This window comes from Macrotis lagotis, chromosome 1 (genome assembly GCF_037893015.1).
Source record: "Macrotis lagotis isolate mMagLag1 chromosome 1, bilby.v1.9.chrom.fasta, whole genome shotgun sequence".
NCBI lineage: Eukaryota > Metazoa > Chordata > Mammalia > Peramelemorphia > Peramelidae > Macrotis > Macrotis lagotis.
The window spans coordinates 715053271-715078412 of NC_133658.1; the positions used below are offsets into that span (position 1 = coordinate 715053271).

Sequence of the window (25142 nt, forward strand, 5' to 3'; positions counted from 1 at the left end):
AGAGAAAATTGCTGAACTAGTCAACAAGCTAACATGCATTTTTTAAATGCCTACTATGTAAACACACACACACACACACACACACACACACACACACACACACACACAAGAGACAAGAAACAATTCCCTGTCCTCAAGGCATTCACATTATGTTAGAGAAAACAAAATAGACACAGCATGATAGATAAAAGAAAAACTGGAGATAATCTCTGAGGGAAGAAAATAGCACTTAGGGCAACACTAAAAAGGTTTTTTTGTAGAAGGTAAGATTTTATGGTAGATTTGAAGAAAGAAGGTAAAGTACAGCATGAGTTAGAGCCTAAGAGGGAGGAAATCATAGATAAAGGGCATAGACAAAGAAAATCTGAAGAGTAAAGAGATGGAGTGATTTGCATGAGGAATAGCAAGGAAGCTAATGTCACTGGATTATAGTATATGGAGGAGAATAAGATGCAAGAATATTAGAAATTTAAGGAATGACCAGGTTATAGAGGAATTTAAAAGAGAGAGTACTTAAATTTGATCCTAAAGTTAAGAGGGAAGTATTGAACTTGATATAAAAAAGAATAAGACATGGCATAAGAAAAGGAGGGCAATAGAGGCTTTATTATTATTATATTTCTAAACTGTTCTTTGTTAACAATTTTAACAATAATAAGACTTCTGATTTTCCAATGATAATGTCTCCTGGAAAAAGTTATATACTTGCCCTATCCTATGTGCTCATAGAATTGGGGGTTTGACAGATTGGGAATCTGAATTGTTCTTTAGACCAAGCCATGAATTAAAGACTTCCACTCTAAAATATCTCATAAACAATGATCTGTCTGAATATATTCATGGCCCACCACCTCTGGAGGTATCCCATTCTAAGTTTAGACAGTTCTTATTTTGAGGAAATTTATCCAGACTTCTAACTGAAATTTTCATCTTTAAGATTTTCATTCATATTTAATACCACATTAAAGATAATCGATTGATTCATAATCATGAGATACATGTTTGGATTTGGTCTTTTAAAAGGAGGTATAAAGCACATACCACAGATATGCAGAGAAAACCAGAACTGATAAAGTCAAAGGGAAATCTTTTGGAGTTCAACAAACACATACACACACAAACACAAACACACATACACACACACACTCACACACACACTCTTACACATTCCCTTGATGACATACTGAGTGGTCCCCAGTAAACACTTGTCCCCCAGGAGAATGGAGCCACATGATCACAATGAAACAGAGAAACATCAAGAGTTCCTGAGCTCTCTTGAAGGCAGAAGAGGCAGAGATACAGGAGTGGGCTGGAGTAGTGGAATAGCAGTATCAGAGCAAAGACAGAATTCCCTAATAAATGGAGGAATCCCAGGACGAAGTATTTTAGGCATAGAGGAGGTGTTCTTAGATAAATAAAGTTCTTAGATCAAGCTATCTATAAAGAAAGGGAGGATATCCTGGGTAAACCTGAGTTCTTGGAGTTGAAACATACCCACACAAATCAGGAGGAGTACTAAGAACAAACCAGAAGAAGGTCTTTTCCCCCCTCTTTTTATTGGAGACACATATATGAATTCCCCAAATGCTATTCTTTAAGTCCATAGGTGGGAGAATAAGACAAAAGAGAATTACACAAACCAGAGTTTTTGAATCTTGGCAATAGCTTACAAGGAAAATGGTGGCAACAACAACTAAACTAAGTAATTGTTAGGAGACAATGACTACGACAAAAATAATATAATGATCATGTGCTCAGCTGTTTATATACCAAGGTAGGAATTATTCCTAATCCAGCCTCAGACAATTACTACTTTTGTACTTCTAAGAGTTGTATAATCTATACCTGCTTGGGGTTCCTCATCTGTATTAAAAAAAAATCCTTTCAGGGTTGTAGAGAGGCTAAAATGAAATATTTGTCAAGAGTTTTGTAAACTTTGTAAACTTTAAAGTAATATATATATATATATATATATATATATGTGTGTATATATATATATATAAACAAGCTATTATTAATGAGAAACAATAAATATGATGCCAGATATAGTTCATATTTAGAGATATGATATTACTGAAATATGGAAATGAAACGATAAGATATTTTTAAAAGAATCAATTGGCTAAAATAAGAAATGGACTAATTTTGAATATATCTTCAGTTTGTCTGACATAGATAACTTTAGAATCAAGAAGACTTGAATTCATGTCCCATTTCTGACATATATACCAACTGAAGCATACTCCAAGTCATTTACCTTTTCAGGGAAAACTTCAGGATCACAAAAAGAAGTACATAATTTTCTAAACTAAGTCTATACTCATTTTGTGCAATTTTGGATTTACTTTGCTATTGGCATAGTCTGTGCAAGTTGTATGTCCTAATGGACCAGCTTTATGAATTATATTTAGATCTGCATATCATAATTTAGACAGTAGGCATTCTTCCTCCCTTTGGTTTTTCCTGCGTGGATGGTTGAGCTGCATTTGTCTGCATGACAAATCTTTGAAGAGTTATCATCTAGAAGACTGATCTGACTTCTTCTGTTTGGTCATAGAAAACAAAACCACAAGCAATGGACTAAAGTTCAAAAGGTAAATTTAGGCTTTTAGGGAAAAAATTCCTAACAATTATAGTTGTCCCACTGTGATATGGACTGTCCTGAAATGGAGTGTATTTCAACTCATGGAATATGTTTGAGCAGAGATTAAAAAATACTTCATAGATAAATTACATTCTTTGGAGCATATCTTAGAATAGATAGCCATCAAAAACCATGCCAATATTATTTTTTATACTTCTTTTGAGTAGATGATACCTAAAAAACCAGTATGGCTCCATTAAAATGGAATATGACCTTTAAACTTATCTTTTTTTAAACATGGCTACTAAACTAGAAGAAAAGAGTACACATGGATCTTACTATGATGCCCTATAATTTTGTGGGTAAGACAGGGAGATGAAGTTATGGGTTAGTATAGTTATGTGGGTGATAAACGGGTTGAATGACTGAACTAAAAAAAATGCTAAGTAATTGATTTCAGTCTTAATGACATGTCAAACAAAGTGTCAGGGAGCTTTGGACTTGAATTTATTCCATTCAACCTTTTTCACCAGTAGCTTGAATGAAGTCAATTAAGTTTGATTATCAGATTTCTGAATGACACAGATATGAAGAAGATAGTTAATATGCTAGATATTAGATTCAATATTCAAAACTATCTCAGTAGAATGTAAAGAAAGTATCAAAATTAAAAAGATGAAATTTTGACACAGCAATGGATTATGAATGATGTGAGCAGTCTTGTCAATGACATACAACAGTCTATCCATGCCTTTCCATCTATTTGACACTTGTCTACAGCTCAGCTGTAAAATCCTTCACAAATTTTCCAACAAACATACATGGAACCTTCCACTAAATCTCTCAGCATTGTTAAGCAAATGGGATCATTCATCAGTTATTCCTTGCTCTTGATATATGACTAGCCCACCTCCTTGAATGGTTCATATATTTCTTTTGCAGTGCACTTATTCATTGGTAATATTCAGTGACCCATGCACACCCACTATTCATCTCTCCCCTGACCTTTGTAGGACTTGAAACTTGTTCTTTAACAAAATGGCATCACATGCTTCAGAGACATAAAACATCATTTAAAGAATACAGGAATTAGAAATATGGACCTTTCTTTTAGGAAAAGGTCTTGAGGAATTAGAATCAATGTATAATTATGCAAATGCCATCTAAACCACTTTGCTGCTATTTAAATGGCAAATGAAATAAGGAAAGGTTAAAGTTTCACACTTGAGCTCAAAAAACCAACCATACAGGTAAAAAGGAATTCATATGAAAAAGACAATGGAGTTCTAGAAATCTCAAAGTTCAACATGAGGCAGGAGAAGCCTTTGATAGTTAAGAGATGATATAATTATAGTCTTTGCTAATGGAAATACAGTGTTCACAAAAAGGGTCATCACTAATTCTGAGTGAACATCACACTTTATTAGCATTAAACAGTATATATATCAATGAGGGAGTCTGTCAAGAAAACTAACAATTTCCCATACTAATAAGTAGTGCTGAAGAGGTAAGTAGAAGATATAACAACTAGCTGTTTTCATAACATGAATCTTGATTGAGAAAGGAACTCAACATATAAATTTTACTTTTTATTCATTTTTATAAATCACATTGTATTCTCTCTCTCACTTTCTAAACATGGGGACTTTGATGCACTGACTGTATAACAAAGGCAGTTACTACTTTTTAAAAGCTATTTTTCTTTCAAGATAAGAGTAGAAACATAAAAACTTTCACATATACCCAGTACAGCCTTGTCCCATATTATTGAGTGCATAATGAGTGGGGGATCAGAAGAGGAATGACAATTCTTTTATACAGGGATGTGCCAGAGCCAGTTCAAACTGGAGCCTATGGTGAAATTTTTAGTGTGAACTTTTATACCTCAAAAATTGGCAAATCAAGACTTGATTTATTGTTTTGTTGATTGTATGGAAGACAAAAAAGTGATACCAAAGTATATTAAACATGTCTGTGATACTTTCCTGAATTGCAAAACACTTAACCAGCACACCCATGCTTTCATTCTATATTTGTTCTTTCTTTCCAAATTTGATGCCAAAATCTCTTTAAAACAAAACCTTAGGGGGCAGCTAGGTGGCACAGTGGATAGAGCACCAGCCTTGGAGTCAGGAGCATCTGAGTTCAAATCTGGCCTCAGACACTTAATAATTTCCTAGCTGTGTGGCCTTGGGCAAGCCACTTAACCCCACTTCCTTGAAAAAATCTAAAAAACAAAAACCAAACAAATTAAAAAAAAAAAACTTAGAGGTTTTGCAATCATGATACCTTATAAACTAACACAAATAACTAGACCATAAGAATGTAAACACCTTGTGAAGACAAGAAGTGATTTTTTTAAACTTTTTCCCTTTTGATAAAGTCCATGGAAGGCACTTAATAAAAATCCATTTGTATTGAACTCAAAATGAACTGTCTATTGGATGATAGTTTCAACTAATCCCTTCCTGAGTTGTATTTAGACAGATTATCCTTAGGAGCATTCCATTTGAACTTTACTAATCTACTCACAGTGGATATTCTTTGAGCATGTTATGTTTTTTATATTAAGTATTATATAACCAGATAAATTATTCAGAGATTTTATAGTATGTGCTTGCTAGGACTTGATTTTCAAGTGGACACAGTATAAATAATTGCACAATATGATAAAATTAAAATATTTTCAAATTAGTTTTACTGTCAGTGCTCAATATCAAATACAATTTTCATCTACCTTAACAAGTGAGCATCTATTAATTTTCTTGCCCAACATTAGAGTCAAAAATGACAATTTTATCACCCAGGGAAAGTTTAATAAAATAAGTTTCCAAAAAAGAAGCATGAAAAGTCACTGACAATCAATGTTGTATTCATTAAAGAGAAGAAACTCCAAGAATTAAGACCATGTAAGTAAAAATGACCCATAATATGTGTTGTGGGAGAAAGAGAAACTAAAGAGTCTTTAGGACATTGACTATCATGAAAAGAGGGGGAAAAATATGAGGATTTTGATGCCACCTGCAATGGGGGAAGTAGGATTGGGCAAGACCCAGAAAGAAATTTCCCTGAAATAGACTTGCCTTTCCACCTAAATTTTTCCCTGTCCTAACTTCTCCATTACTGTAGAGGGCATCATCCTTCCAGTGCCTCAGACTCACAATCTCATAGTCATTCTGAATTCCTCACTCTCTTTCAACCTCCATATTCAATTTGTTGCCAAGGCCTGTAATTTTAACCTTTTAAACTCTCTCAAATACACTTCCTTCTTTTCTATGATACCAATACCATTAAACAGAGGCTCTTACTACTACTACTACAGACCTTGATTACTGCAATAGCCTACTGTTAGATCTGACTGCCTCAAGTCTTCCACTCCTCCTTTCATCCTCCATCCAACCACTAGCATTCTCTGTTTGATACACCAGGACCTTTATAACCTTGCCCCCTCTTATTTTTTCTGTCTTCTTATACCTTGCTCCATAACATGGCCTCTTTGATCAAGGGACACTTGTGTCCTGGTTGTTCCATCTCTTGACTTCAAGCATTCTTTTTTGACATGTCTTATGTCTAGAATTCTCTTCCTCTTTGTTTCTGACTACTGACCTCCTTGGTTTGCCTTAAGTCCCAATCAAAATCCGAACTTCTACAGGAATCCTTCCTTAAACCTCTTAATATAACTTTTCTCTATTAATAATTGATATTTATCCTGTATATAGTTCATTTTGTATACATTTATTGGCATCTTTTTCCCCCACTAGGTTGTACCTTCTTAAAGGCAAGAGCTGTCTGTCTCATTTTGTATGCTCAGTACTGCGTACCTAGTGTATAATAGGTGCTTAATGAATGTTTATGGACTGATTGAAGTGTCCCATGTCATTGAAACTAAAAATCAACTTGGACGTATACATATCTTAGCATAGTATATAATGCTATAACAATAATAACTACACTATAATTCAGTTAAACAGATTTCTACTCTTTTATTTATTCATTTTAGGCAATCAGGGTTAAGTTGCTTGCCCAGGCTCACACAACTAAGTAAGTGTCTGAGGTTGAATTTGAACTCAGGTTCTACCTGAATCCAGGGTTTATCCAATGCACTTACCTAGCTACCTATCTGACTACCTTAACATATTTCTATTCTTTAAATATATGCCATGTCTCTGTCTTAATATTTCGTGTACATCTAATTTATAGGTAAGGGGTGGCATAGTGGATAGAGCACCGGTCCTGGAGTCGAGGACCTAAGTTCACATTCAGTCTCAGACACTTAATAATTACCTAGCTCTGAGATCTTGGGCAATTCACTTAATCTTATTGCCTTGCAAAAATTAAAAAAATAAAAAATAAGGACAAGGGCAAAGACAAGAATGTAGAAATAAAAACCCAATTAAAAATTATTCTTTAGTAAAGATGAACTTCAAACTAGTGCTCCCATTAAGTTATTCCTTAATTTGAAGAGGATTACATTTCCCTGATTTTGTAGACACAGTCTCTAAGAAGATATATTTATTAAAAGTTATGGTCAGGTATACATATTATGTATTAAAATAGTGAAACAACATACTGTATCTCATAATGCAAACGAATTTGTAGCTTATCTAGTTTTATAAGTACATTGGTTACCCACCAGTATTATTAGCCCTTTTTTCTATCCTATGTTCAGTGGAATTTGATTCTATTCATGCCTTACTCTCATTAACCATTTGTCTCTTACTATTTTCATTATTCAGAACTACCCAAACATGTAGCATCTCTTTATTCTTCAGTAAAGGAAGAATAATAACGATGATGGTGATTAATTAATTAGACCATCAGTAGCTTCTTCTTCTTTACTATGTTAATCAGTTTTCTTTAAGTTTCAATATTTTTTGTGCAATATTTCTCTTCAAAGGGTATGTTTTCTCCTACAACTCCCTCTTCTAAAGGTGAAGTTCAAATCATGGAAACATTTTTATACTCTATAACTTTGTCACTATTTCCCTAAGGAAAGCAACTTGGGAAGGCAAGAAAAACAAATTAAACCATGAATATAATATGCTAAAATATATTTGTTTTCATTCTACTTCACTACTATTATTCAAAAGGCATCTACACTTCCATTGTCCCTTCTTTCATTTTTAATACAACGAATTGTTGTAACGAAGATCACGTTTAAAGTGATCTTTGTAACACAGACTGTGGATTGCTTTTATTAATTCAAAGAACTAATGACAAATTTCTAGCTATTGTTAGAGGAAAGTGACACAGTCTCAGGAAAACAAAACTGCAAGTCCTGGAGGCCTACAACTTCATGCAACAGGAGGTATTATATGTCCATGGACTCACAGAGAGAGATTTTCATATGCATTAAATATTACACCTCTTTTCTAATCTTTAAACCACTAAGGAACCTGATCACATACTTGGGATGAGTGATCTAGTTAACAGATAATGTGCATATCCTACAAATATTTTAATCAGATATATCTGATTTTATGAAGTGCATCCCATTGCTGATTGTTTATCGAATGTTATGTGTTTATTTATTTATCTATCTATCTATCTATCTATCTATTTATTTATTTATTTTTAGGTTTTTGCAAGGCAAATGGGGTTCAGTGGCTTGCCCAAGGCCACACAGCTAGGTAATTATTAAGTGTCTGAGACCAGATTTGAACCCAGGTACTCCTGCTTTATCCACTGTGCTACCTAGCCACCCCTGTTTATTTATTTTAAATGCTGCTGGCATTACCTCTTCAGCTTCTCTATCATCATATTCACTTGTGTCCCAATAGTATCAATATAAAATTGTCTACTAAAGGTCACTAGATAGTACCAAGATTAACAGATAGGATTCCATTTCAAATTGTAAGATATTTTAGAAAGTAATAACTGTGATTATCCAATGTCCATTCTTTATCCACAATTTCCTTCATCAAGGAAATGCCTAACTATAAAGTAGGTGGTAAATTATTAATGCAACAAAAAGGTATATAATATGTCTATTCTCTGAACTGGGGATAGTTCTTATAATAAGCAGATAGTAGAATCCTTGATTCAATTCACCTACCTGGCTACCTATGTGACTACCTTACATGACTACCTGCATGCCACTGACTCAAGATTTTATGGGGCATCTACACTCTTTGCAAGACTTGGTATTGATTTGAATTGGACCAGAGTTAGAAAAGATTTTCCCCATATCTCAGGAAAGTGAAACCAACATATATATTAACAACAACATTAAGTAATGGAAACTCCTTCCAATCTTCCTCAGACATTATCAAAGATACTCAAGCCATCAGTAGAGAAGCATCAAAAGTATTAGTTTTTCATCCAAAAAAGAGAGTTCTCCAGAGGTCTTACCAGGCCAGGAATGTAGTAATGGAATGAAGGATAATTAGGGAAAACACTCATGTACTTAGAATAAGGTGAAATTATTGCCATTATAACATTGTAACAAATAAAATGTAAAAGTTTCCTACATGCAAAGTCAGCCATTTGGCAGAACTTACCCAGATTTATCTAACCCTAAAAGAAAAGTTTTCTGCTAAGTATTCTGAAAGCCTAAATATTGTAGAAGTATTAAAAAGGTGATATTTGGAAGGAATAGGACACTCATGAAAGAATTAGCACAATGAGAAGGAAAAAGGTGAAAGAGAATCCAAATATAACCGATGAATCTGATTTTATGTTGCTGGATATCCCTAAATTAGTAGGTGTGCTGTGATGTTAGACATACAAACACACACCCATATAAACAAACAGAAAAAAAAAGCTTTGGAAGGATAGACTTCACAGAAAATGATTTTGATAATCTGGAGGGTACCTGTGAAAACTGGAATTATGAAGAGATTAAGTGATTGTAATCTTTTAAGATAGATATTAAAAGGTTAATGTATGTTTGTGTTTGTGTGTGTGTTTGTGTGTGTGTGTGTGTGTGTGTGTGTGTGTGTATGTGTGTGTGTATTAGGGCAAGTCTCTGTGAGTATTCAAAAAGAAACCACTAATCCAATCACTTCAGAGAATGGCAGATTCACGTTGGGGACACTTCATCCAGCCTAGTGCTACTAAGCCCATCGCGCCTTTTCCTTCTAACACAGCTGTGGTTCTCACTACCTATTTAGGGGTCAGTGTTTCATTGAACCCCTGATGCTTCAGTACATTTTTCCTGCACTATCTTTGTTCCCACTTAGGCTGTCACTAAAGCCTGGAGAAGTGGAATCTTTGCAAGAAAACATTCCAAAAATGTAGGGGAAGGGGAACTGGGAAGCTATCATAGCCAATTAATTTAACTGCTGAGGGACGCTTCAGTCCATGCCTATTAAACAACAAACCAGTGCATTTAGAATGAGTTAAGGGTAGAAAGAGATCGTCCCTTATCCTTGCCAGTCAACACACCAGCAACTAAGAATAAAATGAAATAAATCCCACTTAAAATCTTTCCTCCTCCTGAAATAGAAAAAAAAAAAATCTCTGCACCTGTCCACCCCTAGCAGCATGGCTCAGGAACTATGCCTTCCTTTATGCTCCTGTAAGAGCTCAACGTTTGCCAGGGATAGAGAAGGGGCAAGGGGGAGGAGAAACCAGCATTACCGCCACCACCACCAACATGGTTTTGTCCCCTGTCCTTTTACTATACTCCCTCCTTCCACCACGCTCACACACCCATGCACAGACGCATACAGAGTTCGTGGGCTTTGGCAGAGAAGAAAGCAGTGATACCCCATACCTCCTTCCTGGCAAAACAGAGTAAACTCCACACTGGGACTGAATACACTGGAGAAAGTTGCTGAGGCTGATAGGAGAAAACCGAGAGTCCAGGAGCAAAAATAAAAATAGTGGGATGCCTGACCTCCCTTCAGAATGACTGGATGGTCTGAACTTGCCTTGGGGTCGTAGCACCGCCACCCCTTTCCTCGCCCTTCTGCCCAAGTTCAATTAAGGAAGCCAAGGCGGCTAGCTAGCGGCTGCAGAAAGTTCAGCGCATCCCAGGTTCTCCGACTCGCCCGCTGCACCTACACCTGCCGTTGCCGCCGGCACCGGGCAGAGCGCGTTCCCCAGCCCGAGCCCAGGCACTAGTTCTACCCCCCGCCCCATTTCTCTTTGACAATCCAATTCCTCTCTTGCCCCCGAGACAGCAGGAAGGTTCCTCTTTCCCCTGGGCTTGCTTTACTTGCAGTGGGACTTTAGCTCGAGCCCACCCTCTGCCCTTGGGCCGAAGGGGGCTCGCCAAAATCTTCTGGCACCCACTGGTCCAGCACCACCATCCTCTTTCCCCGCGTGCCCTTCTCTCCCGAGGGAAGGGGGGGACCCCAACAATTAAGGCACAAGACCTGCTCGCTTTTGCCAATGGTGCTGTGAAAGGGGAGCGAAGTGGACGAATGCGATAGGGTCATAGAAGAAATAAAGCACAGCGGAGCGGAGGTGATTGGGGCGCAGACCTTGGGGAGCTCACCTGGAAATCTCCGCTGCCCTCCCTCTGCTCCGCGGATCACTCCCCCCAGCTCCCCCTAACGCCTCTTCACACTTCCCCCGGGGACGAGCGAGCCAGCTCCGGCCTCTGCCCGGCCCGGAGAGGCTTCTTCATAGCGCAGCCCCGGGAAGGCTCCGAGAGTGGTTGAAGAGCGGGGAAGGAGCCAGAGGATGGGGAGAGGGAAGGGAGAAGCCCGGCAGCAGCAGCAGCAGCAGCAGCCACTACCGCCGCCGCCGCTGTTTGGTCACTTCGCCCCCGCCCCTCTTCCCTTCCCCCTCCCCCGTCCCTCCCACCCTACCCCCCCTTTCTCCTCCTCCTCCTCCCTCCCCCTCCTCTTCCTATAGCTAGAGGCTTCTTGCTAGGCTGGCATCATTTACGTAACCAGCCCCCCCCCCCCATGGTCCCCACCCCTTCCCCCCAGCCCGGGGCTTGGGTTCTGGGCACTGAACAAGCTCCAGCTGCACTAGGCAGCTCGAGAAATGTGCTCAGATCCCGCGATACTTGGCCATCCCCCTGGCCCCAGATTCCAGCCCTGGGGTTCGGTACCTTCACCCCCAGAAGTCGGGTGCTAGCAATGTGGCTACCTGGAGGGCTCCTAAGCCGGGGGGCGAGATAATACCCAGGCACCCGCAGCGTGAGGGCACCATGCCTGCCACCCCAAAGAGAGGCAGGGGGAGAGAGCTTCCAACGATGCGGTGGAATCCTGAGGAAGACCTTGCCCACTCTCCTCCCATGAATGCCCTCTGCCATTCAAAGCTTAGCTGGGGAGTTCAGGTTTATGCTGAAAAAAAAAAATAGAACAAACGGGATGATCTCCCAACACTGCGCAGTCCAAACGTCGTGATCCTCTCTGTGTAATCCAACGGGCTGCTAATTGTCCCTGTCGCTTTTAGGTTGGAAAATCGGGGTGCTCTTAATTTGCTCCAGAGGGGTGTGGCAAAAGCAAAGCTTTAATTACTGGAGGGAAGAAATTAGATCTCTGGGTTTACCTCCCAGGCCAGTGAGTGTTTTTCTTAGAACCAGCAAGAAAAGGTACTGAATTAGGTTTTTAAAGCAGACAGACATAAAACGAGCACTCAGATATGCAATCTTCAATTCTTGAACAAAAGGTTAAGTTTTTGAAGCAGCGTAATGGAATGAGTATAGATCTGGACTGGAACCTTGGCCTCTACTCTCAGATCTGTGAGGGACTCTGTATAGGTCACCTAACATTTATTTGCCTGTCTCCTCATCTATCAAGTAGGGAAAAGAATGTCATCCCTAAACCCACCAGTTATGAAAAGAAAATGAGTATATAAGAAAATTCTCTTTAAAAGTTGAAAATGCTAACACGACATAAAATATATCAATAATTAACTGAATGTGAAAATGTTCATGTCATAAGAGACATGGAGGACTAATATTTGAGCATGTGCAATTTCAAAAATGACAGGAAAACAGAGCCAAGTAGTAACCTGGCACTACACAGATTCTAAAAGAATAAGAGGAAGGCTATTAGTGGATTGAGAGACAGTGAATGGAAAATTAATTTAAAAAATGACAAAAATATCAAAGAGATGTGACAGTAGTGATCTGCATTGATAAGAGAAGTGTCCCCTCTAGTGAAATTACAGATCCACACAAATATAAGTGTGCTGATGGGGAAAGAGACCTTTAAAATATGGACAAAGAAAGGATTTATTCTTAAGGAAATTGTCTTTTCTCCTTCTACAAGTCAATTAATCAAACCTTTCTTTAGCCATACATATTTGAGAATCTACTTTGTTCATATTCAAGTACCTACCTGAATCCATTTAGTATTCTACCACTTGAAATTGACTTACTTACCTGTTAAATCTACTCTTTCCACCTTCCTACTAGTCCATAAAAAATAGCATTTATTAAGCATCTGCTCTCCCAGAGACACTGTGTAGGTACTTGGATTGTAAAAGACAAAAAGTGCCTTCCTCTGAAGAGCTTATGTTCTAATAGGGGAAACAATACAAACATATCCAGGTAGATATCAAGCACAGAAAAACAGAAACAAGGAGTTTTGAGTGAGGCAAAGTGGGAAGAAAGCTCTGGTAGCTGGGAAGAAGCAAAAATGTCTCATGCCAAAGGTAACTCTTGTTTGACTCTTGAAGAGCACAAGGGATTAAGCACCTATCCTCTGTTTGGAACTTTATTAAAAGCATTGTCTCCTTTACACTATAAATGTGATCTCCATCTTTTGGATTTCTTGACCTGGTACTACTGATTACCCTGAAGCACTTTCCTGTAAGGCATTTAAATTTCATTTTGTTTACTAACATCAAGTAGATACTTTTTCATTTATCAGTCAGTCAAGTAGCATTGATGAAGCACCTTATTTATTTTTACTCATCTGTTGTGTTGAAAAGTCAGCAAACACAACCATTGAGTTATCACTTGACAAACAGGTTCATGGATTTTAAAAAAAAAGATGCATTTCAAGTCCTTCCTCAGTGTAAATCACTGTGAAACTCTACACAGGTCAGCCTATCTCATTGTTTTGTTTTGTTTTTTCACAAATCAAGATACTAATAGTGTCTCCTTCCAATGGATGAAAGGGTTAAATGAGATAATGAGATAATATATATATATATATATATATATATATATATATATATATATATATATAAAGTACTTCAGAACCTTCAAAGATCTATACAAATGCAAACTATTCTAATGATTAAATTTAATATCTATCAGGCAACTGCTAATGTATCATGCAGATAGGTGGCATGCAGATCAAGTGTCATAGTTGGAGTCTGTAAGACATCTTCCTGAGTTCAGATCTGGTCTCAGAAACTTACAAGCTCTTCAAGTCACTTAAGCCTTTTTACCTTTTTTCCCCTCTCATCTCTAAATGAAGTAGGGAAGGTAATGGCAGACCATTCCAGAATCTCTGCAAAGAAAAACCCAAATGGGGTCACAGAGGCACAAATAATTGAAAATGAATGAACCACAACAACAAATGTACCTTGCAGGAAAGTTAAATCATTATCCCAGAAAACACATGTATCATCTAACGGCATCTGGTATATGACAAGATAAATCTGTCAACAACTACAAAAATCTGAAATTTGCTGCTGAAGATGATATAGAAAACAACCTCCTTCTGAGAATCTTTTCCTTCTCCACAGAAGAATGGGACCAGTATGTAATAGATTCTAACAAGGAGAGAATATGATCCCTTGCAGTCAGGAGATTTGGGTTCTAGCCCCATCTCTCTCATTGGTTTGCTGGACAACTTTGAACAAGTTACTTACTTACCCCACTTTTGTTTTTCAGGTTCATCTGTCAAATGAGGATAATAAATAATTCCTGTTCTACCTTTGTCAGTGGTGTTGAAATGGAATCACCTGAGATAATCTATGCGGAAGTTCACTAAAAAGTCTCAAGTGCCAGGCAACTCAAAGGGATAATTAATTCCTCAAGGAAGGACAAGGAAATCATCTTCATCATCAAAATATTCAATACCCATATATTGAGTATATACAGTATTAAGGCACTGATCATGGCACATAGTTTATGGAAACTTTTTTCCTGCCTCTAAGGGGAGTTTTGATGTCAAATTGCATATATTGGACACATCCATAAAGACAAATAGCAAAACAGAGTACATTTATGCTAAATGTTAAACAAGTTTAGATTCAATTACTGCAGGAACAGAGAGTAAAGTACAGTTATGAAGACATACCTGTATTTTATACTATTGTGGATAAGAGAACCATGGTAGAATAAAGGCAATACAAATATGAGAAAGAGGACCAGATTTATTTTCAGATGACTTATGTTCAAATCAATGGTATTCCCATATGCTAGTTATATGACTCTGAGGAAATTGCTATATATCTCTAGTTCTGTTTCCTTGCATCTAAAGTTCAGAAGTTAATTGAGATGATCTCTCATGATCCTTCTAATACTTTTTTAAAAAGTAATTTCCTATGATGTCATATGATTATCCCACTAAACACTTTACTATCAGTTTTTCCTGCCTAATATAGTTTGTATCAGAACAAGAATAATTTTTTAAAATGTATATTGGTATTCAAAGGTACAAAATACTATTCTTCACTTTGAAATAATGACATTCATTGGCTACTCCTACTTACTCACCAAGCCAGAATGATGGCCAGAAGGAGTTTTTATAGTACTGTAAATCTCATTCACTTCATTTGAAATTCGTTTTCAAGCAATCCTTAAAATATCTCTCTCTTGTGATGAAGGGCCCTTCTATGTGTTTCAATAAGATATTTGAATCCTTACTTACAACTCCCACACACAAAATGTCACAACTTCATAGTCCTTTATAAAACTGACAGGTTTAGTCAAGAGACAGCTACTGTTCCATAGCTCATCAAAAGACTAGGGAGGCAAGTGACTGCCCTGTAGGCCTAGGATGTGTTTCAAAAAGAGGCAGGGAATAAAAAAAGAATAAAGCAGCTTTAGAAGTCCATTCAAAGGTTTACAAAACAATTTGTCCCCAGAATTCAGATCAGATTTTCTACCTCAGGCCCATTCCATTGTAAAACCAACTTCTCCATTTTTCTCCAGCTTTTTCTAAACACAAAGCAAACTATTTAGGTCTTTAACTCTTTGCATAAAACAGAAATTGCTGGCTGCTCTTTTTGTGTGTAATGACCAGGAAAATTCAAATCAGGTGAAAGTATAAATTATTCAGTGTCAGTCAGAGAGCAGGAGAGAGGACACCACTGAGCAGAAATTCAGAAGTGTTGATTCTGCACTGGATACTATTTTAAAAATGTTATTAATGAGTTAGATAATAAGATAATAATATTGAATCTGCTTATAGCATCAAACTGAGTAGATCAAATAGGACCTTGAAGATCCTGAACAATATTGTACATAGAAATGAAAAATAAAATTATGCTTTCCAGAGGGCAGGGAGTAATGGTGAGAGTTGCAAAAGACAAATTTGAGCTTGGTGTAAGAGAAATCTTTCTAATAAGCAAATATTCAAAAATGGAATAAAATGCCTCCAAAGTAGCAATTTCCCCCCTCTTTGAGAGTCATTACTTGTTAGATATGTTATAGACGGGATCCTACTTTCAAATATTGGTTAGACAAGATGACTTTTGAAGGTGTACTCTGATCCCCTCTATTCCTGTGCTTTCAGGTTGGAGATTAGAATAAAAAGAATTCTCCAGGACTTCCTAAAAGCTTTCCAAAGAAAATTAATATAGATATAATATAAAAATGATGCTCAGCAAATGTATCATCAGGATGCATTGTGTTTGGTGTTTGTCATAGTATTTGGATATTCTCCAAATCTGAGGGGCACTGACTACTATTTTGCATGAACTGATGCTGAGTGAAGGAAGCAGAACCTGTAGAACCATTGCTGTTTATGTCAGCAACAAAGCTGTGTGATGATCAACTATGATGGACATGCTCCTCTCAGCAGTCTAATAATCAAAGACAAATCTAAAGAAAATGTGATGGAAAACACAGTTCATATCCAGAGAAGGCATTATGAGTTTTTATGCAAAATAAAGCTTACTATTTTCAATTTTTAAAAATTGTTTTATATGTTTTCCCTCCAATTTTTTTTCCTTTTTGGTTTGATACTTCTTTCATAACATGAATAATATGAATTTATGTTTTACATAGTTATCTATAACCTGTATTAGATTGATTTCTGTCAGGGGGGGGAGAGGGAGGAGAAGGAAGGGAGGCAGAAAAAACTGAAACTCAAAGTCTGACCAAAAAAAAAAGATTGCTGAAAACTATTTTTCATATAGATGGAGAAATAAATAAAATGTTATTACTTTTAGATAAAGATGAGAAAAAAGAAAAAAGAGACAGAATTTTTTAATTCATTGTGAAACATGGAAGACATTGGAACTGGACTATCCAGCATGGTGTGCCCTCTTTCAGAGAAGGTGCTGGGCTTTATGAGCAAAGAAGAATTGAAGTAGGTCAAAAGAACATATGTACAAATTTAGAGAATACACTCCCAATGTTCAAATGATCTATTTTTTAAGTTATTTAGTTGTTTGTTTGTTTTTCCAGCTAGATGAGATTGTAACTTTCCCAATCATTTTTCTGTAAGGTTTTGAGTTTGGCATTTTTCTCCCTCCCTCTTCTCCCCCTCCTCTGACACAAAGCAATTCAACAAAAGTCCTATATATATATTCAAGATAAAAATGGCTCCATGTTAGTTATGTTGTGAGAGAAGAACCAAATCAAAATGGAGGGAAAATAGAAAGAAAAAAATATATGACAACTTTGATAAATTGATGAGAATAAGTTTGGATCTGCACTTAAACTCCACATATTCTTCTGTGGTGTTTTCCATCACAAGTCTTTTAGAAGTAACTGTTTATTGTATGACCAAAGTGAACAAGTCCATCATAGCTGATCATCACTCATTGATGCTATAGTTGTATATATTATGTTCTGGTTCTGCTCACTTCACTTAGTATCAGTTCTTGCAAGTCTTTCCAGGCTTTTATGAAGTCCTTCCTTCATGATTTCTTATACAATAATAATGTCCCTTCACATTCATATAGCACAATTTGTTCAGCCATTCCCCAATCCATGAGCATCCCTGAAATTTCAAATTTGTTACCTCTACTAAAAGAGTTACAAGGAATGTTTTTTTTTTGTACAAGTGGGATTTTTACCCTTTTTCATGATCTCATTGGGATATAACATAGTAGTAGTAGTAGTAGTAGTAGTAGTAGAAGTAGTAGTAGTATTGCTGGATAAATGAGTATGAGCAGTTTTATTCCCTTTTAGGAGCAATGGCAAATTGCTCTCCAGAAAGTTTGAATCATTCACAGATCCTCCAGCAATGCATCAGTGTCCCAGTTCTCCCACATTCCCCCCCAACACTGATCATTTTCCTTTTTAGTTATATTGGTTAATTTCATAGGTGTGAAGTGGTACCGCAGAATTCTTTTAATTTACCTTTCTTTAATCAATAATAATTTAGAGCATTTTTTCATATGCCTGAAGATAAATTTAATTTCTTCATCTCAGAATTAACTTTTCATATCCTTTGACCATTTATCAGTTGGGGGGGGGGAAATGACTTGTATTCTTATAAATTTGACTCAATTCTCCATATATTTTAGAAATTAGTCCTTTGGCAAAAATACTAATTGAAAAAATTGTTTCACAGCTTGCTTCCTTCCTTTTAATCTTTGTTGGATTGGTTTTATTTCTGCAATTTTTTTTCAATTTTAATGTAATCAAAGTTATCCATTTTGCATTTCGTAATGTACTCCATATCTTTTTAATCATAAACTGCTCCCCTTACCATTCATTTGACAGGTAAACCATTTTTCCTTCTCCTAATTGACTTATAGTTTTACATCTAAATCTTTTACCCATTTTACCTCATTTTATTATATAGTGTGAATGCTGGTCTATGCCTAGTTTTTACCATACTGTTTTCCAGTTTTCCGAATAGTTTTTAATGGAGTGAGTTGTTATCCTAGAAGTTGCAATCTTTGAGTTTATCAAACAGCAAATTAATACAGTCAATGATTACTGTTTATTTTGCATCTTTGCCACTTATCCACCACTCTGTTTCTTAGTACCAAACAGTTTTGATGACTGATGCATTATAATATAATTTTAGATCTGGTATGGCTAGGTCCCCTTCATTTGTATTTTTGTCTATTCCCTTGGTATTCTTGACCTTTTATTCCTCCATAAGAATTTAGTTACTATTTTTTTCTTGCTCAATAAATTAATTGCTTGATTGTTAGGTATGGCACTGAATAAGTAATTAAATTTAGGTAGATTTATCATTTTTATTATATTAGCTCAGCCCATCCATGAACAATTGACATTTGACAAGTTGTATAGGTCAGATTTTATTTTTGTGAAAAGTGCTTTATAGCTGTTTCCAAATAGTTTCCAGGTTGGCAGGTTGACTCCCAAGAATTTTACGTTGTCTACAGTTACTTTAAAAGCATTCTCTTTCTATCTCTCTTGCTGCTCTTCTTATTAGTAATATACAGAAATTCTGATGATTTATGGGGGCTTATTTTATAACTTGCAACACTCCTAAAATAGTTTTTAAAATGATTTTCTAGGTTTCTCTAAGTATGCCATCATATCATCAGCCAAGAGTGAAAGATTTGCTTCTTTGCTCCCTATTCTAATTCCTTCAATTTCTTTTTCTTCTCTTACTGCTTAAGCTAACATTTCTACTACAATATTGAATAGTGGTGATAACATGCATACTTGTTTCATCCCTCTTTTCACTTCTATCTTATCCCCATTGAGTAAAATACTTGTTGGTTTTAGATAGAGACTGCTTATTGTTTTAAGAAAGATTCCATTTATTCCTATGCTCTAATGTCAAAAATTTTTCAGAATCTATTGAAATAACCATGTGATTTATTTTAGGTTTGCTATTGACATGATTGTTTATGCTGATAGTTTTCCTAATATTGAAACAACCCTGTATTCCTTTTATATAAATCCTGCTTGATCATGTTTTATTCTAGTGATAATTTGCTATGATCAGTTTGCTAATATTTTATTTAAAATTTTTGCATCCATTTTCATTTTGAAATTGGTCTATAATTTTCTTTCTCTGTTCTGACTCATCCTGGTTTAGGTATCAGCACCATATTGGTGTCATAGAAGGAATTTGACAGAACTTTTTTCACTCATTTTTTCAAATATTTTATATAGAATCGGAATTAATTTTTCCTTAAATGTTTGCTAGAATTCATTTGCAAATCCATATTGGCCTAGAGATTTTTTCATGGGGAATTCATTGATAACTTGTTCAGTTTCTTTCTGAGATGGGGCTATTTAAGTATTTGATTTCCTTTTGTTTTAACCTAAACAATTTCCTTTTTTGTAAATATTCATCCATTTCACTTAGACTATCATATTTATTAGCACACAATTAGGCAAAATAACTCCAATTTATTACTTTAGTTTTCTCCTCATTGGCAATGAATTCACCTTTTTCAATTTTGATACTGATAATTTGTTTTTCTTTTTTCTTTTTTTAAATTGAATTAACTGAAAATTTATCTATTTTATTTTTTAAACCAACTCAGTTTTATTAATAAGTTCAATAATTTTCCTATTTCAATTTTATAATTTCTCTAATTTTCAGAATTTCAAATTTGGTATTTAATTGTGGATTTTTAATTTGTTCTTGTTTTAGATTTTTTTAGTTGCAAACCCAATCTTTTGCTGTCCTCTTTCTCTAATTTATTCATGCAAGTACTTTTTTTGGTTCTTGTCCTTCATTATCAAAGAAGACCAAAATGTCATGACCATGTTTGAGACAAATTATGGTGTTTCTTACTGTGACTGATCAACATAATATGAGTTCAGAGTTCTTATCAGAGGTCAAGCACAAAGACAATATGAACACCTGTGGTGGGTACTCAACTTACATATGTCACACTTCCTTTGAGCTGCTTCAATTATGCCCTCATGAAGTACAGCACTCTCACTGATGAGGGTGGGTACAAGATGTTGGTTAATTCTGTGTCAGTGTCTATCATGCTATACAATCTATTCCAAAGTTTTTAAGAGACACCTTTGGTGGGTCCTGGTATTGCTTCTTCTGAACCTCTTGTGAACACTAGCCTTGTATGAGTTTTCCATAGAATTTTTGTCTGGCATTCTAAGAACATGACCAGCCCATTGTAATTGTACTCTCTCTACTAATGTTGTAATACTAGTCAGTTTAGCTTGAGAAAGAACCTCAGTGGCTAGTATCTCCTGCCAGGTGATCTTCAGAATCTTCCTAAGACAATTTAAATGGAAATGATTCAGTTTCCTGACATGGCACTAGTAGACTGTCCAGATTTCACAGGCATATAGCCATGAGGTCAGTACAATGGTCCTATAGACCTTCAGTTTGGTAGTAAGTCTACTACCTCTTCTTTCCCATACTTTCTTTTGGAGACTCTCAAATACTGAGCTAGCTCTAAGCTGTACCTCCTTGAAAAATACACTGCCAAGGTAAATGAACTTGTGCATAGTACTCAAAACTTTTCCATATGCTGTAATCAATAGTTCCACATATGGATGGCATGGTACTGGCTGATGGAACACCTGTGTTTTCTTGGTGTTAATTGTTAGACTAAAATTAACACAAGCAGAAGAGAATCTATTCCTACTTTCTTGTACATCAGCTTCAGTGACTGTATTGAGGGCATAATCATGTGGAAACAGAAGATCATACACCAACACTCCCTCTGCTTTGGTCTTGGCTTGTAGCCTTTCCAAGTTGAAGAATTTGCCATCAATGCAGTAGGTGACCTTGAGGCCAGTTTCATCTTCAGGAAAGGTGTATTTTCAGCATTTCTCTGATTTATTTTATTAGTTTTTTGTCTCCATTAATTTTCTTTTTTTTCTTATTTGATTTAATATTTATTCTCATTTTGTACAAACAATTTTTGACATTAATAAAATAGTCTTGTTTAAGAGTAAATGAAATACCCCCTCCCCCTTAAATATAGACTTGCTTGAGTGATAAAGTAAAGGGGAGAGAAAAAAATAAAATTAAAAAAATAATAGTAATAATTGTAGGTATGGACAAGTGGCGCAATGGATGGAGGACCAGCCCTGGAGCCATGAGCACCCGACCCCACATCTGGCCCTGTACACCCAACAATCACCCAGCTGTGTGACATGCAAGCTACCCAAACCCCACCACCCTGCAAAAACCAAAAAGGGAAAAAAAAGACCAAAAATAAAATAAAATAGTAAAAATAGTAGGGGTGGCTGGGTGGCGGACAGAGCATTGGCCCTTGAGCCAGGAGCACCTGGGTCCAAATGCAGCCTCAGACACCCAAATATCCCCCTGCTATGCAGTCCCCAGCAGGCCACTCAGCCCCATTTGCCCTGCACCCCCCCCAAAATAATAATAATAAAAAATGTGCTTGACTCTTTGTTCCAACCCCAACAACTCTGTCATGGGTGGATCACATTCTTTTATGATAAATCCATGGCAAAAGTTACTTCCATATTTTTCCATGGTTGCCATTGCTGATCGCAACTCCCTCCATTTGTATTTCTGTACTACCATGTACTATATTTTCTCTCTTTTTTCACTCTGACTCTGCTGTAGGGTAGCTGAGTGGCACAGCAGACAGATCCCCAGCTCTGGGGCCAAGAGGCCCTGAGACCCCATACAACCCCTTATACCCAGCATCCAGCTGGCCCTAATGTCTCGGACAGACTGTCCAATCCCAGCCGTTTGCAAGAAGTAAAAAAGAAAATGTGTTATATCTGACCACTCTTCCCCCATGATCCATCCTCTCCTCCATCACTCACATTCCCCCCTTCCCCCGTCTCCCCCTTCTTACTCCAGAAGCCTATACCCCATTGAGCATATATGTTATTTCCTCTTCTAGCCACCTCTGATGAAAGCAAAGATTCTCTCATTCCCCCTTGCCTTCCCCCTTCCATATCATTGCAATAGCTCATTGTAATAAAGAAAAATCTTATTATATAAAATATGTTGGCCTATTCCCCCCCTCTCCTATTTCTTTCTCCCATTACATTTCCCTTTTTTCTATTGACTCCATTTTTACACCATATTTTATCTTCAAATTCAGCTTTCTCCTGTGCTTCAACTAGGAAAGCTCCCTCTACCTGCTCTATTAACTGAGAAGGTTCGTATGAGTATTATCAGTGTCATTTTTCTATGCAGGAATACATGCAATTCATCATCAAGTCCCTCATATTTTCCCCTTCTCCTCCAATCTCTATGCTTCACCTGACTCCTGTATCTGAAGATCAAACCTTCTGTTCAGCTCTGGCCATTGCAACAGGAACATTTGAAATTCCCCTGGGTCATTGAAAGTCCATCTTTTTCCCTGGAAGAGGACATTCAGCCTTGCTGGGTAGTTGATTCTTGGCTGCATTCGAAGCTCTTTTGCCTTCAGGAATATTATATTCCAAGCCCTATGAGCTTCCAATGTAGTTGCTGCTAAGTCCTGTGTGATCCTGACTGCAGCTCCACGATATTTGAACTATGTCCTTCTGGCTGCTTGTAATATTTTCTCTTTGACTTGGGAGTTCTGGAATGTGGCTATAATATTCATAGGGGTTGGTTTTTTGGGATCTCTTTCTCTGGGGGATCAGTGGATTCTCTCCATTTATATTTTGCCCGCTGCTTCTACGATATCAGGGCAATTTTCCTATAGTAATTCTTTGAAAATGATGTCAAGGCTCTTTTCCTGATCATGAATTTCAGGTATTCCAATGTTTTTTTTTAAATTATCCTCCCTAAGTCTGTTTTCCATATCTGTTGTTTTTTCAATGAGATATTTCACATTTTCTTCTAATTTTTCATTTTTTTTTTGTTTTTTTAGCATTGATTCCTGATTTCTGGTAAATTCATCAATCTCCCTTAATTCTATGCTTTGCCTGAAGGATTTGTTCTCCGAGAGTTTTCTTATGTCTTTTTCCATCTGGTCAGTTTTGCTTTTTAAAGCATTCTTTTCCTCCATAACTTTTTGAACTATTTTATCCATTTGACCTAAGCTGGTTGTTAGCATGTTATTTTCTTCAGCAGTGTTTTTGTATTTCCTTGACTAGACTGCTGAATTCATTTTCATGTTTTTCCTGCATCTCTCTCCTTTCTTTTCTCAGTTTTTCTTCCAACTCCCTCATTTGATTTTCAAAGTCTTTTTTTGAGCTCTGTCATAGCCTGAGCCCAATTTCTGTTTTTTCTTGGAGTCTTTAGATGTAGGAGCTTGTGCTTCCTCATCTTCAGACTGAGTATTTTGATGTTTCTTGGGCTCATATGCAAAATATTTCTCAATGGTGTTTCTATTTTTTTCTCTGCTTGCTCATTTTGCCAGTCTGAGCCTGTTTTGGGGGTGCTTCCTGAGCTTTTGGGAGACTCCCACAAGGGTCTCATTGTGTGGGTCTCTGTCCTCCCTCTTGGTCTTGAATGACCATAAGTACACCCCTCTGCCATGGGGCTGATGTGAGGGGGGTCCCTGCTTTTCTATGTGGGGGCCTAGACTGCGATCAGGATCTGAATGTGGTCAGAGCCCCAGAGTCCTGTTCCAGGGGCAGAGGACAGAACTCTGCAGTCTCTCTTCACTCCCCTCTCTAGGTTCAATGGGCTCATGCCCTGGGGGCTCCTGTTTACTGGCTTGGTCTGCTTCTCTGTTTCCTGCATCTGGGGGTGGCCATGCTGCTCACTATGTGCCCTTAGGGCCAGGCTTCACGGGCTTGCACTTGCAGAGGTCTCCTGCTGTTCCCCCAATTTGTGTCTGGTGCTCCCCAGAGAGTAGGTCAGGAAACTCCCCCCTGCTTTGAGCAGTGGCTCCCCAGCGCCCTGGGGCTGCCTCCGGGAGGCTGAAGTTCTTTTCACTCTGTTGGGCCACCCCTCCAACCCTGGGCAGCAGAGCCTTTCTGTTCTTTTCCAGGTTACCTTGAGTAGGAGAACTGCCTCACTGGGTTCCTCTGTGGGTTCTCTCTCTTGAAAATTTAGTTAGAGGCCTTAGCTTATGAGTTTTAGAGAGAAACCCTAAGACACAATCCATTCTTGTCGCTATCTTGGCTCCAACCCCCCTCCATTAATTTTCAATTAAATATACTCCACCATGATTCACTCCTATATTATGATTTCTTCATATGAATATATTTTAATATTCAGTTTTTGCTCCTATCCTCTCCCCTCCTTATCTATCTTGTTCTATTAGAATAAGCTATAACCTGCAAGAGGCAAATACCAATTATGTTATTTTCCTCCTACCAAATATGTAACATCGAATTTGTCTTGCTTTATGCTAAGAGCTCTAAGCCCTTGCTTTATTCTTCTATTTTGTACTTTCATGTGTAGACATCTGAGGATATGGGACTTATTTCCACAAATTTTATTTAGTTGAATCTCCTATGAAAGTATCTGAAAATTTCCAAGGCTATTCTTACTATGTTTGTAGTTATTATAACTGGCTTGGAGAATACATGCAGACAGTTTTCTCTCTCACTCTTTCCCTTATAAGCCAAGGGTGTTGGATCTATGAGATAGGAAGCATTATAAGCATAAACATATAAATTAGAAATATATAGATTAATACATAAATATATATGAATGTAAATGCACAGATATGTGTGTAT

At 37.0% G+C, this 25142-nt stretch overlaps 1 protein-coding gene across 1 annotated transcript in view; it reads right to left on the bottom strand.

The window, feature by feature from the left end:
• Nucleotides 1–11269, bottom strand: part of GALNT13 (polypeptide N-acetylgalactosaminyltransferase 13) — an 870176-nt gene extending 858907 nt beyond the window's left edge. The window contains exon 1 of the mRNA XM_074215960.1: nucleotides 11028–11269. The gene's annotated coding sequence lies outside the window, so the exon portion shown is untranslated. The remainder of the gene's footprint in view (nucleotides 1–11027) is intronic.
• Nucleotides 11270–25142: the final 13873 nt, after the last annotated feature.